Source organism: Palaemon carinicauda, chromosome 29 (genome assembly GCF_036898095.1).
Source record: "Palaemon carinicauda isolate YSFRI2023 chromosome 29, ASM3689809v2, whole genome shotgun sequence".
NCBI lineage: Eukaryota > Metazoa > Arthropoda > Malacostraca > Decapoda > Palaemonidae > Palaemon > Palaemon carinicauda.
In genome coordinates this window covers 34406250-34415528 of record NC_090753.1, presented here as the reverse complement: position 1 = coordinate 34415528, position 9279 = coordinate 34406250, and positions in this window count along the sequence as shown.

Here is a 9279-nt window from a genome sequence, read left to right as displayed (position 1 = left end):
TACCGGGTTGTAGTAACGTACTAGCAATGTGTCGGACCGGAGTTTGAGACACTTTCAAGCTCGATAGTTTCCTGTACTGTCTGAACCCAACAATCCTTGTGACTAAGAGATGAGGTGTTTGGAGGAGCCAATAGGTATACCTGCTGAGTAAATAGCAGCCATTGCCTGGCCCTCTCTGGTCCTAGCTCGGGTGAAGCCTGGATTTAGGCAGTAGTCCTATATGTAAATGGTCAGTCGTTATGTCATTTTCCCATCCCTTGCATACATGAGAAGTTCACAAACAAACAAAATATGTACAGTATATACACTAACACATTCATTTACACACACCTATATATATATATATATATATATATATATATATATATATATATATATATATATATATATATATATATATATATATATATATATATATACATAAATTTATATATATATATATATATATATATATATATATATATATATATATATATATATATATATATATATATATATATGTGTGTGTGTGTGTGTGTGCGTGTATATATATATATATATATATATATATATATATATATATATATATATATATATATATATATATATATTGTGAAGGTTAAAGAGCTAATAAAACCGGGGGTAAAAAGTCAATATCAAGAAAGGTTGAAAATGGCACATGACACAGTGAAAAAAAGAGAAACTAGTAACTTAGAGGAGCAGTGGAAGTTAGTAAATGAAAATTTTGTTGGGATTGCAAGTGATGTGTGTTGCAAGAGTTTGTTGGAGGCAGCATGAGGAAGGGCAGTGAATGGTGGAATGAAGGAATGAAGGTAAAAGTGGAAGAGAAAAATAGGGCTTTTGTAGAATGGCTGCAGAGTAATAGTGTAGAGAGGAATGAAAGATATACTGAGAAAAATGTGGAAGTAAAGCACAAGGTAAGTGAGGAAAAGAGGGCAGCTGACCATGGGTAGGGTCAGGGATTGGGTCGTTCGTATGAAGAGAATAAGAAGAAGTTTTGGAAAGAAGTGAAGAGAGTACGGAAGGCTGGTCCAAGAATGGAAGTTACAGTGAAAGATGCAAATGGAAGGTTGTTAAAAGGAGAGGAGGCAAGGAAAAGGGAGGCAGAATATTTTCAAAGTTTACTAAATCTTGAGAATAATAGGGAGGCAGATATAATTGCTGTTGCAGGTGTTTAGGTGCCGGTGATGGGAGATGAGAATGAGAGAGAGATTACAAGAGAGGAAGTGATGAGAGCACTAGATGAAACGAGAGTAGGAAAAGCATCTAGTATGGATGGTGTGAAAGCTGAGATGTTGAAGGAAGGGGGTGTGACTGTACTAGAATGGTTGGTGAGATTGTTTAATATGTATTTCTGTTGTCAATGGTACCAGTAGATTGGGTTTGTGCATGTATTGTACCACTATATAAGGGTAAGGGAGATATGCATGAGTGTAGTAACTCAAGGGGTATTAGTTTGTTGAGTGTAGTTGGAAAAGTGTATGGTAAAGTACTGATTAATAGGATTAAGGATAAAACAGAGAATGCAATCTTAGAAATACAGTGTGGTTGTAGAAGATGTAGGGGTTGTATGAATCAGATTTTTATAGTTAGGCAGATATGCGAGAAATATTTAGCAAAAGGTAAGGAGGTGTATGTTGCGTTTATGGATCTGAAGAAAGCGTATAATATAGTTGATAGGGAAGCAATGTGGAATGTGATGAGGTTATTTGGAATTGGTGGAAGGTTGTTGCAAGCAGTGAAAAGTTTCTACACAGGTAGTAAAGCATGTGTTAGGATAGGAAATGAAGTGAGCGATTGGTTTCTGATGAGAGTGGCGCTGAGACAGGGATGTGTGATGTTGCCGTGGTTGTTTAACTTGTATGTTGATGGAGTGGTGAGAGAGGTGAATGCTCGAATGCTTGGAGGAGGATTGAAACTGGTAGACGAGAATGACCATGGATTGGAGGTAAATCAGATGTTGTTTGCTGATGATACTGTAGTGGTTACAGACGCGGAAGAGAAGCTTGGCCGATTAGTGACAGAATTTGGAAGGGTGTGTGAGAGAAGGAAGTTGAGAGTTAATGTGGGTAAAAGTAAGGTTATGAGATGTACGAGAAGGGAAGGTGGTGCGAGGTTGAATGTCATGTTGAATGGAGAGTTACTTGAGGAGGTGGATCAGTTTAAGTACTTGGTCTTCCCCCAAGTTTGTTCCAGATTTTACCATTTGACTGGATCATGGTAATTGCTGCATTATTCAATAATTTATTTTTGTCTAGTTCTTACCCATAAGTTGGATTGCAGCAAAGATGCATACAATATTCAAACGAGGAAGTAGAGCTTCTCCGGGTAATTACAGAGGCATTAATGTAATTAATAGTATAGCTAAGAGGTACGATATGGTCTTATGTGGTCGCCTTAGTCAGTGGTTTAAGCCGTGTAGGGAGCAAGCAGGAAGTCAAGCGGGGAGGGGATGTGTAGTGTATATAGTAACTTTGAGGCTATTGATAGACGTAGCTAGGAGGAAGAAATTGAAGCTTTTTGTAACCTTTGTTGATTTTAATCTTGGATAGGTAGGCTCCTCAGACACCCCTTTAAGGGTATACTCGGTCGCGCGCAACCCCGACGCAAAAAAAAAATTCTTGAAAAATCTTTTTTTGCAGTAACCTCCTTTTTCTTTTTGCCAAAAAAAAAATTCAATTAAAGCTTAAAACTACTGTAAAGATAAATACTACTCATATGCAGAAAAACTATTTATTATAAATATTTTTAAAATTAAGTAGAAAAAAAAGACCTTTCATGAAAATTCATAAAAAAAATGATACATATATACACATATCGTTTTAGGAATTGATTCTTGAATGTTTAGGACACACCTTGATATATTGATATATTTTGGATGAAGTCAGACCCATGGAGGTGAAGATCTGAAATGAGAAAAAAAGGGTAACCTTTTTTGGCTAAAAATATGTGTCCAAATTTCATGATTTTTTTGGGGTACCCAAATGAAATAGGACGGGGCTAATTTTTTTAGGGAATAAACATATGTTATCCTAATATAGAAATATGTAAAAAGAATCTTCATTATTTTGTAAATTACTTTTATATCAGGGGCCATATCTAAAGGTCATTTTTTGAGTACTTAGAAATTTCGTATAAAAATACATATATTTAATATATAATATGATATTTATGCAGGTAAAAATATACCAAAATATCACAAATTCTATAGGGAACAAGAATATATATAGATAGGGCAACTTACGCTTCGGATATGTCCACAAAATGGCCGCCAACCACACTGACTCAGACTCCCTAATCCGCCACCTGAAATGTAGGAAGGGTATGTCAATTTCAAGGTGTTATTTACTAATCTAATTATTGTATGGTGGGTTGCTGGATGATTGTCGATTATTTTACGACTATAAAATTAGAATTCTAACCCAAAAAAAATTTTTTGAAGGCAAATAAAATCGAAAAAAAAAAATTGTAAAACAATATAATATTTTAGCTAAAACAAACTTGATGATATTCAATCAAAAAAGAAGTAAACAAAATTTTCCGACAAATAAACATCTAAATGAATCATTACTCTATGATAGTTCCTTAGTACGTAGTAATTTTGAAAGAAATGGGAAAAAACGAAAAAGTGACAATCGCAGGAAAATCGAACACATACCTATATATACGCCATATCTGGCTAAAAATAAAGATAGGCATGGGTAGCCAGATCATCTAGAAAAACTTTCCAACACTATAAAAATATAAGTTTTGGGACACTACTTGCCAATTCCTTACGGTAATTTGACTAAGCAAAAAAATGCAAAACAAATAAAAAGGCGCACTCGATGAAAAATGGCAACGAGCGAATGGTGGTCATTTCAGAAAAAAAAATTTCAGCCACGTGCTAGGCAAACCATCAAGGCACATTTTCCGACAAATAAACATCTAAATGAATCCTTACTCTGTGATAGTTCCTTAGTACGTAGTAATTTTGAAAGAAATGGGAAAAAACGAAAAAATGGCAATCACAGGAAAATCGAACACATACCTATATATACGCCATATCTGGCTAAAAAAAAGATAGGCATGGGTAGCCAGATCATCTAGAAACACTTTCCAACACTATAAAAATATAAGTTTTGCGACACTACTTGCCATTTCCTTACAGTAATATGACTAAACAAAAAAATGCAAAACAATTAAAAAGGGGCACTCGCGGAAAAATGACCAACATTCAGATAAAAAAAAAAAAGACATGCACGTAGTAGCCCAACCATCAAGACACACTTTCCAACAAATAAACATGAAAAAAAAAATCAATACTATGGGGCAATTCCTTACTACGTAGTAAATTTTTACAAATATTGAAAAAAAAGACAAATTGGCAACTGCAGGAAAATACGCCTTATACCAATATCTACGGCGTATCTGGCAAAAACAAAGTCATGCATGGGTAGCCAGATCATCTATACACACTTTCTAATGCTATAAAAATTAAAGTTTTGCGATACTATTTGCCAATTTCTCACGGAAAAATGACTTCGCCAAGAAATGATAAAAACTGAAAAAGGGGCACTTGCGGAAAAATGGCCAACATTCTAATATACGGCATCTCAAATAAAAAAAAAGACATGCATGTGTTAGCCCAACCATCAAGGCACACTTTCTAACAAATAAACATGAAAAAAAAATCAATAATATATGGCAATTCCTTACTATGTAGTAAATTTTACAAATATTGAAAAAAAAAACAGAAATTGGCAACCGCAGGAAAATACCCCACATACCAATATCTACGGTATATCTGACAAAAACAAGGTCACGCATGGGTAGCCAGATCATCTAGACACACTTTCCAACACTAAAAAAGCAAAAGTTTTTTGACACTATTTGGCAATATCTTACGGAAAAATTACTTGGCCAAAAAATGAAAAAAAATGAAAAAGGGGCACTCGCGGTAAAATGGTCCTCGTGATGATGAACGACATTTCAACTAAAAAAAAATCATGCACATGGTAGCCAAACCATCTACCAAGATTTTGCACAACTGATAACCTATACAAGTTGCACCATTCTACGACAATTTCATAATACGTAATAACTTTAATAATTATGCAACTTACCTTAGAAGGGTAAACTCGGTCGTGCTCGACCCCGACGCGTCTCAGAAATCTGGGAAGGAGTACAGATACAGCGAGGCACATCTGGACACTACTAGAGCGTGTAGGCGAGACACCTCCTGCAGGTCGATCACCCACAAATTCAGTCACGGGGGTGAGTCACGTGAGAAAAACCTCTTTTGTTTTGACGGTCGGGGTCGCGGACGACCCACCGTACCGTTCCAGGGTTAAAAGAGCTTATGATTGTGTGCCTAGACATAAGTTATTTTCTGTGCTAAAATGAATGGGATGTGGTATGACTATGCTTTTAGCATTAGTTGCTGTATATCGTTGCACAAATAGTGTGATTGGTGCCTCTCTCCTTCATGTATTTTATTTGTTTTATATGTAAATGATATGATAGAAACGATAAAACGTGATTATCCTTTAGATGGTTTTCTTGTGTGGTTGCATATTATGGTCATGATGGATAACACTGTTCTCCTATCCACCACAAAAGATGGTATGGAACATAAAATAAGGATTTTGTATGAATTTTGTAATTCCTATGGGATGATTATTAATGACAGTAAAACTAAATTTATGGTGATTGATGGTACTAGGTAAGACAAAGAACTCATAGTATGTAATTCTGATGTGATTGGTTGCAGTAATCAGTACATTTATCTGGACAGTCCTTTTACAGATGATGGTTCTCCCACTAAAGCTATCAAGCAGCATGCAATTAGTAAAATGTGTCATACTCTGAAATTTATTTAATATATGAATAGAAACAATCATATGCCATTTTTAGTTTAGAGGAAAAATTTTGCTGCTGCTATTATGTCAACTATATTATATTCATATGAGTCATGGCTAAATGGTGATATTAAACCCATCGAAAAGCAATATAAATGTTGTATTAAACAACTCTTTTGGGTCAGAAAATTACTAATAATGACATATGTATGGTAGAACTGGAACTTCCGCCGATGAGGGCATTAATAAAATCGAGGCAAAGGAAAATTTTTAGAAAGATTTGGCTTGAAAGGAAAAATATGTATGATGACCCTTTAATTCATGCCATGTGAATAGTGATGGACTATAATGACTGTTTTGAGGTATATGCGAAACCTTATCTCTGATAATACTGATGATATTGAAGAAGGAAAATATGAACTACAATTAAGGACCTGAAACTCCCGTTCCAATAGGATTGTATTCTAAAAAACTGTTAACCCAGATTTAGTCGTTCATGATATTTATGCAAACCAATTAAGACTTAATGAAATAGAACGTGTATCATGGACAAGAATGAGGTTAAGTGCTCATTCATTGGCAGTTGAGACAGGTGGGACAGAGACAGACAGACAGAGACTCATTGAAAATTGTCCACTTTCGTTACAGATCAGGCAGACGTATAACGTTACCACAGCTTTAGACTTGCCAGTAACCAGAACTGATTATGATGTAGTATGTAAAATTGTACATTAGCATCTTTCTTTGTATCGAATGTAACATTATTATAATGTGAAAAATTGTAATTATATGAACTTGTTGATGGCGTATAGTTGAATTGGTTTTGTTCTTAGTTTTAGCACAATATATGTGTAATTGAAATTCATTTAGTTTGTATAAGAGAATGTACAAGATCTGTTGTATCTAATTTTGTAATTTAGATCAAATATGTTTTTGTAAAATTAAGATTATTTTGTATTGTGGTCAATAAAAATATCTATTTATCTATCTATCTATCTATCTACATCAGTGAATAAATGAAGGATGCAGAATGTTGGGGGCAGTTAAGGGAGTGGTAAAAAATAGAGGGTTGGGCAAGAGTGTAAAGAGAGTTCTGTATGAGAAAGTGATTGTACCAACTGTGATGTATGGATCGGAGTTGTGGGGAATGAAAGTGACGGAGAGACAGAAATTGAATGTATTTGAGATGAAGTGTGTAAGGAGTATGGCTGGTATATCTCGAGTAGATAGGGTTAGGAACGAAGTAGTGATGGTGAGAACGGGTGTAAGAAATGAGTCAGCAGGTAGAGTGGATATGAATGTGTTGAGGTGGTTTGGCCATGTTGAGAGAATGGAAAATGGCTGTCTGCTAAAGAAGGTGATGAGTGCAAGAGTTGATGGGAGAATTACAAGAGGAAGGCCAAGGTTTGGGTGGATGGATGGAGTGAAGAAAGCTCTGGGTGATAAGAGGATAGATGTGAGAGAGGCAAGAGAGCGTGCTAGAAATAAGAATGAATGGTGAACAATTGTGACGCAGTTTCGGTAGGCCCTGCTGCTTCCTCCGGTGCCTTGGATGACCGCGGAGGTAGCAGCAGTAGGGGATTCAGAGTTATGAAACTTCTTCTGCGGTGGATAACGGGGGAGGGTGGGCTGTGGCACCCAAGCAGTACCAACCGAACCCGACTGAGCCCTTTGTCAGGCTGGGAAGAACGTAGAGAGGAAAGGTCCGCCTTATATTGTATGATTTGTTTGATGTCGGCTACCCCCCAAAATTGGGGGAAGTGCCTTGGTATATGTATGATGTATATATATATATATATATATATATATATATATATATATATATATATATATATATATATATATATATATATATATATATATGTGTGTGTGTGTGTGTGTGTGTGTGTGTAAATATATATAATGAAAAAACAAACGCCTAGCAGCTATCTTGAATCCCTAATAAAATGAAATTTTCAATGGTTCCATGAACGTCGGACAAAAAGCCAGCCATGCTAGTAACCTTCAGTAACATTTTGTTTACATGAAAAAAATATCCTTGATTAGATGAAAAGTTCGAAATTAAAAAAACAGAAAATCCTTGTCACATTTGATGATAAAATATCGAGAACATGTCGGATTTTAATTAATGTAAAGAACGGCTTCCTTATTGGCTGGAGGTTCTAGAGTTCAGAGTACGAATTTGAAATATACTGTAGTTCTAAGTAGTGCACATAGCATAAAATCATTGGGCTTCCAGTGTCTGCGGATAAAGTTCTTTTGCTTGAGGGTACACTCGGGCACATTATTTTATTTCATGTTTCTTCCTTTTGTATTTTCGAAGTTTTATAGTTTAAATATACAATATATTTTTTTAATGTTGTTACTCTTCTTGAAATATCTCATTTTAATTGCTCATTACTTTTCTTGTAGTTTATTAATTTTCTAATTTCCTTACCTCACAAGGCTATTTTTCCTTGTTAGAGCCCGTGGGCTTATGTCATCCCAGGGTTGTAGCATAGATGATGATAATAATAATAATAATAATAATAATAATAATAATAATAATAATAATAATATTAAATAATAATGCATGAATTTATCAAACATAAAGCAGTTTGGGAAATGTATGGATGAAAAATGTCTATGGCTAAAAATATTTTGTTAAGTCATTTTAGAGACGGAAAAAAGTCATCTGACTTTGAGGAGAGTCACAGTTTTACCTGGAATGCTCGTCTATTGTTTCTATTCTTCTCAATAGTTCAAATTTCCTTTTATTTCGTTTTCTTGATTTCGAAGTATTCAAACTATATTGCTATTTTAGAAAAAAAACTTTTTTCAAATGAAATAAATAGCGTAAACAGAGGTCATTAATTGATATTGATATAAGTGATCTGAGGTACCAAAGTATTACAAGCATCTTCTAACATTTTCTAAGTTCGTTATTATTTACCGATGGATAATATTGAAACGAAAAACTTTTTTAGTGATGAAAAAAATGTATTATTTGGATTCGAATAAGATATACTTTCTTTGGATTAAAATTGTCGTATATATTATTTTAAGTATTTAGTGTTTTTAATAAGAGTATAAATGTCTTTACTTTGAAAGAGATAAGATATAATAAGACTTCTTTCAGGTTATTTCACATAAAACTTCGACTGAAGATTTATAACTAGCAATGAGGAAAATCACATTGCAGAGAATTGTTTCCATTCGCTTAAAAGGAATTCCATCTCGCTTTTTCTCGAGTTGCATTAAAATTTCAAATGAATTAAGGACGTTCTTGTATCCGAGAATTCGTTTAAATATTCCGAGCATATTCTTACTCAAACTGCAGTATCTAAAAATTCGAGATTAAAGATTAAATCGTATATTTTTGGGGAGATTCTAGGACAAATACCAGACGGACTATTGCCAAGCTATCAATATCCATCCAGAAAATTTCCAGTACTAGTGC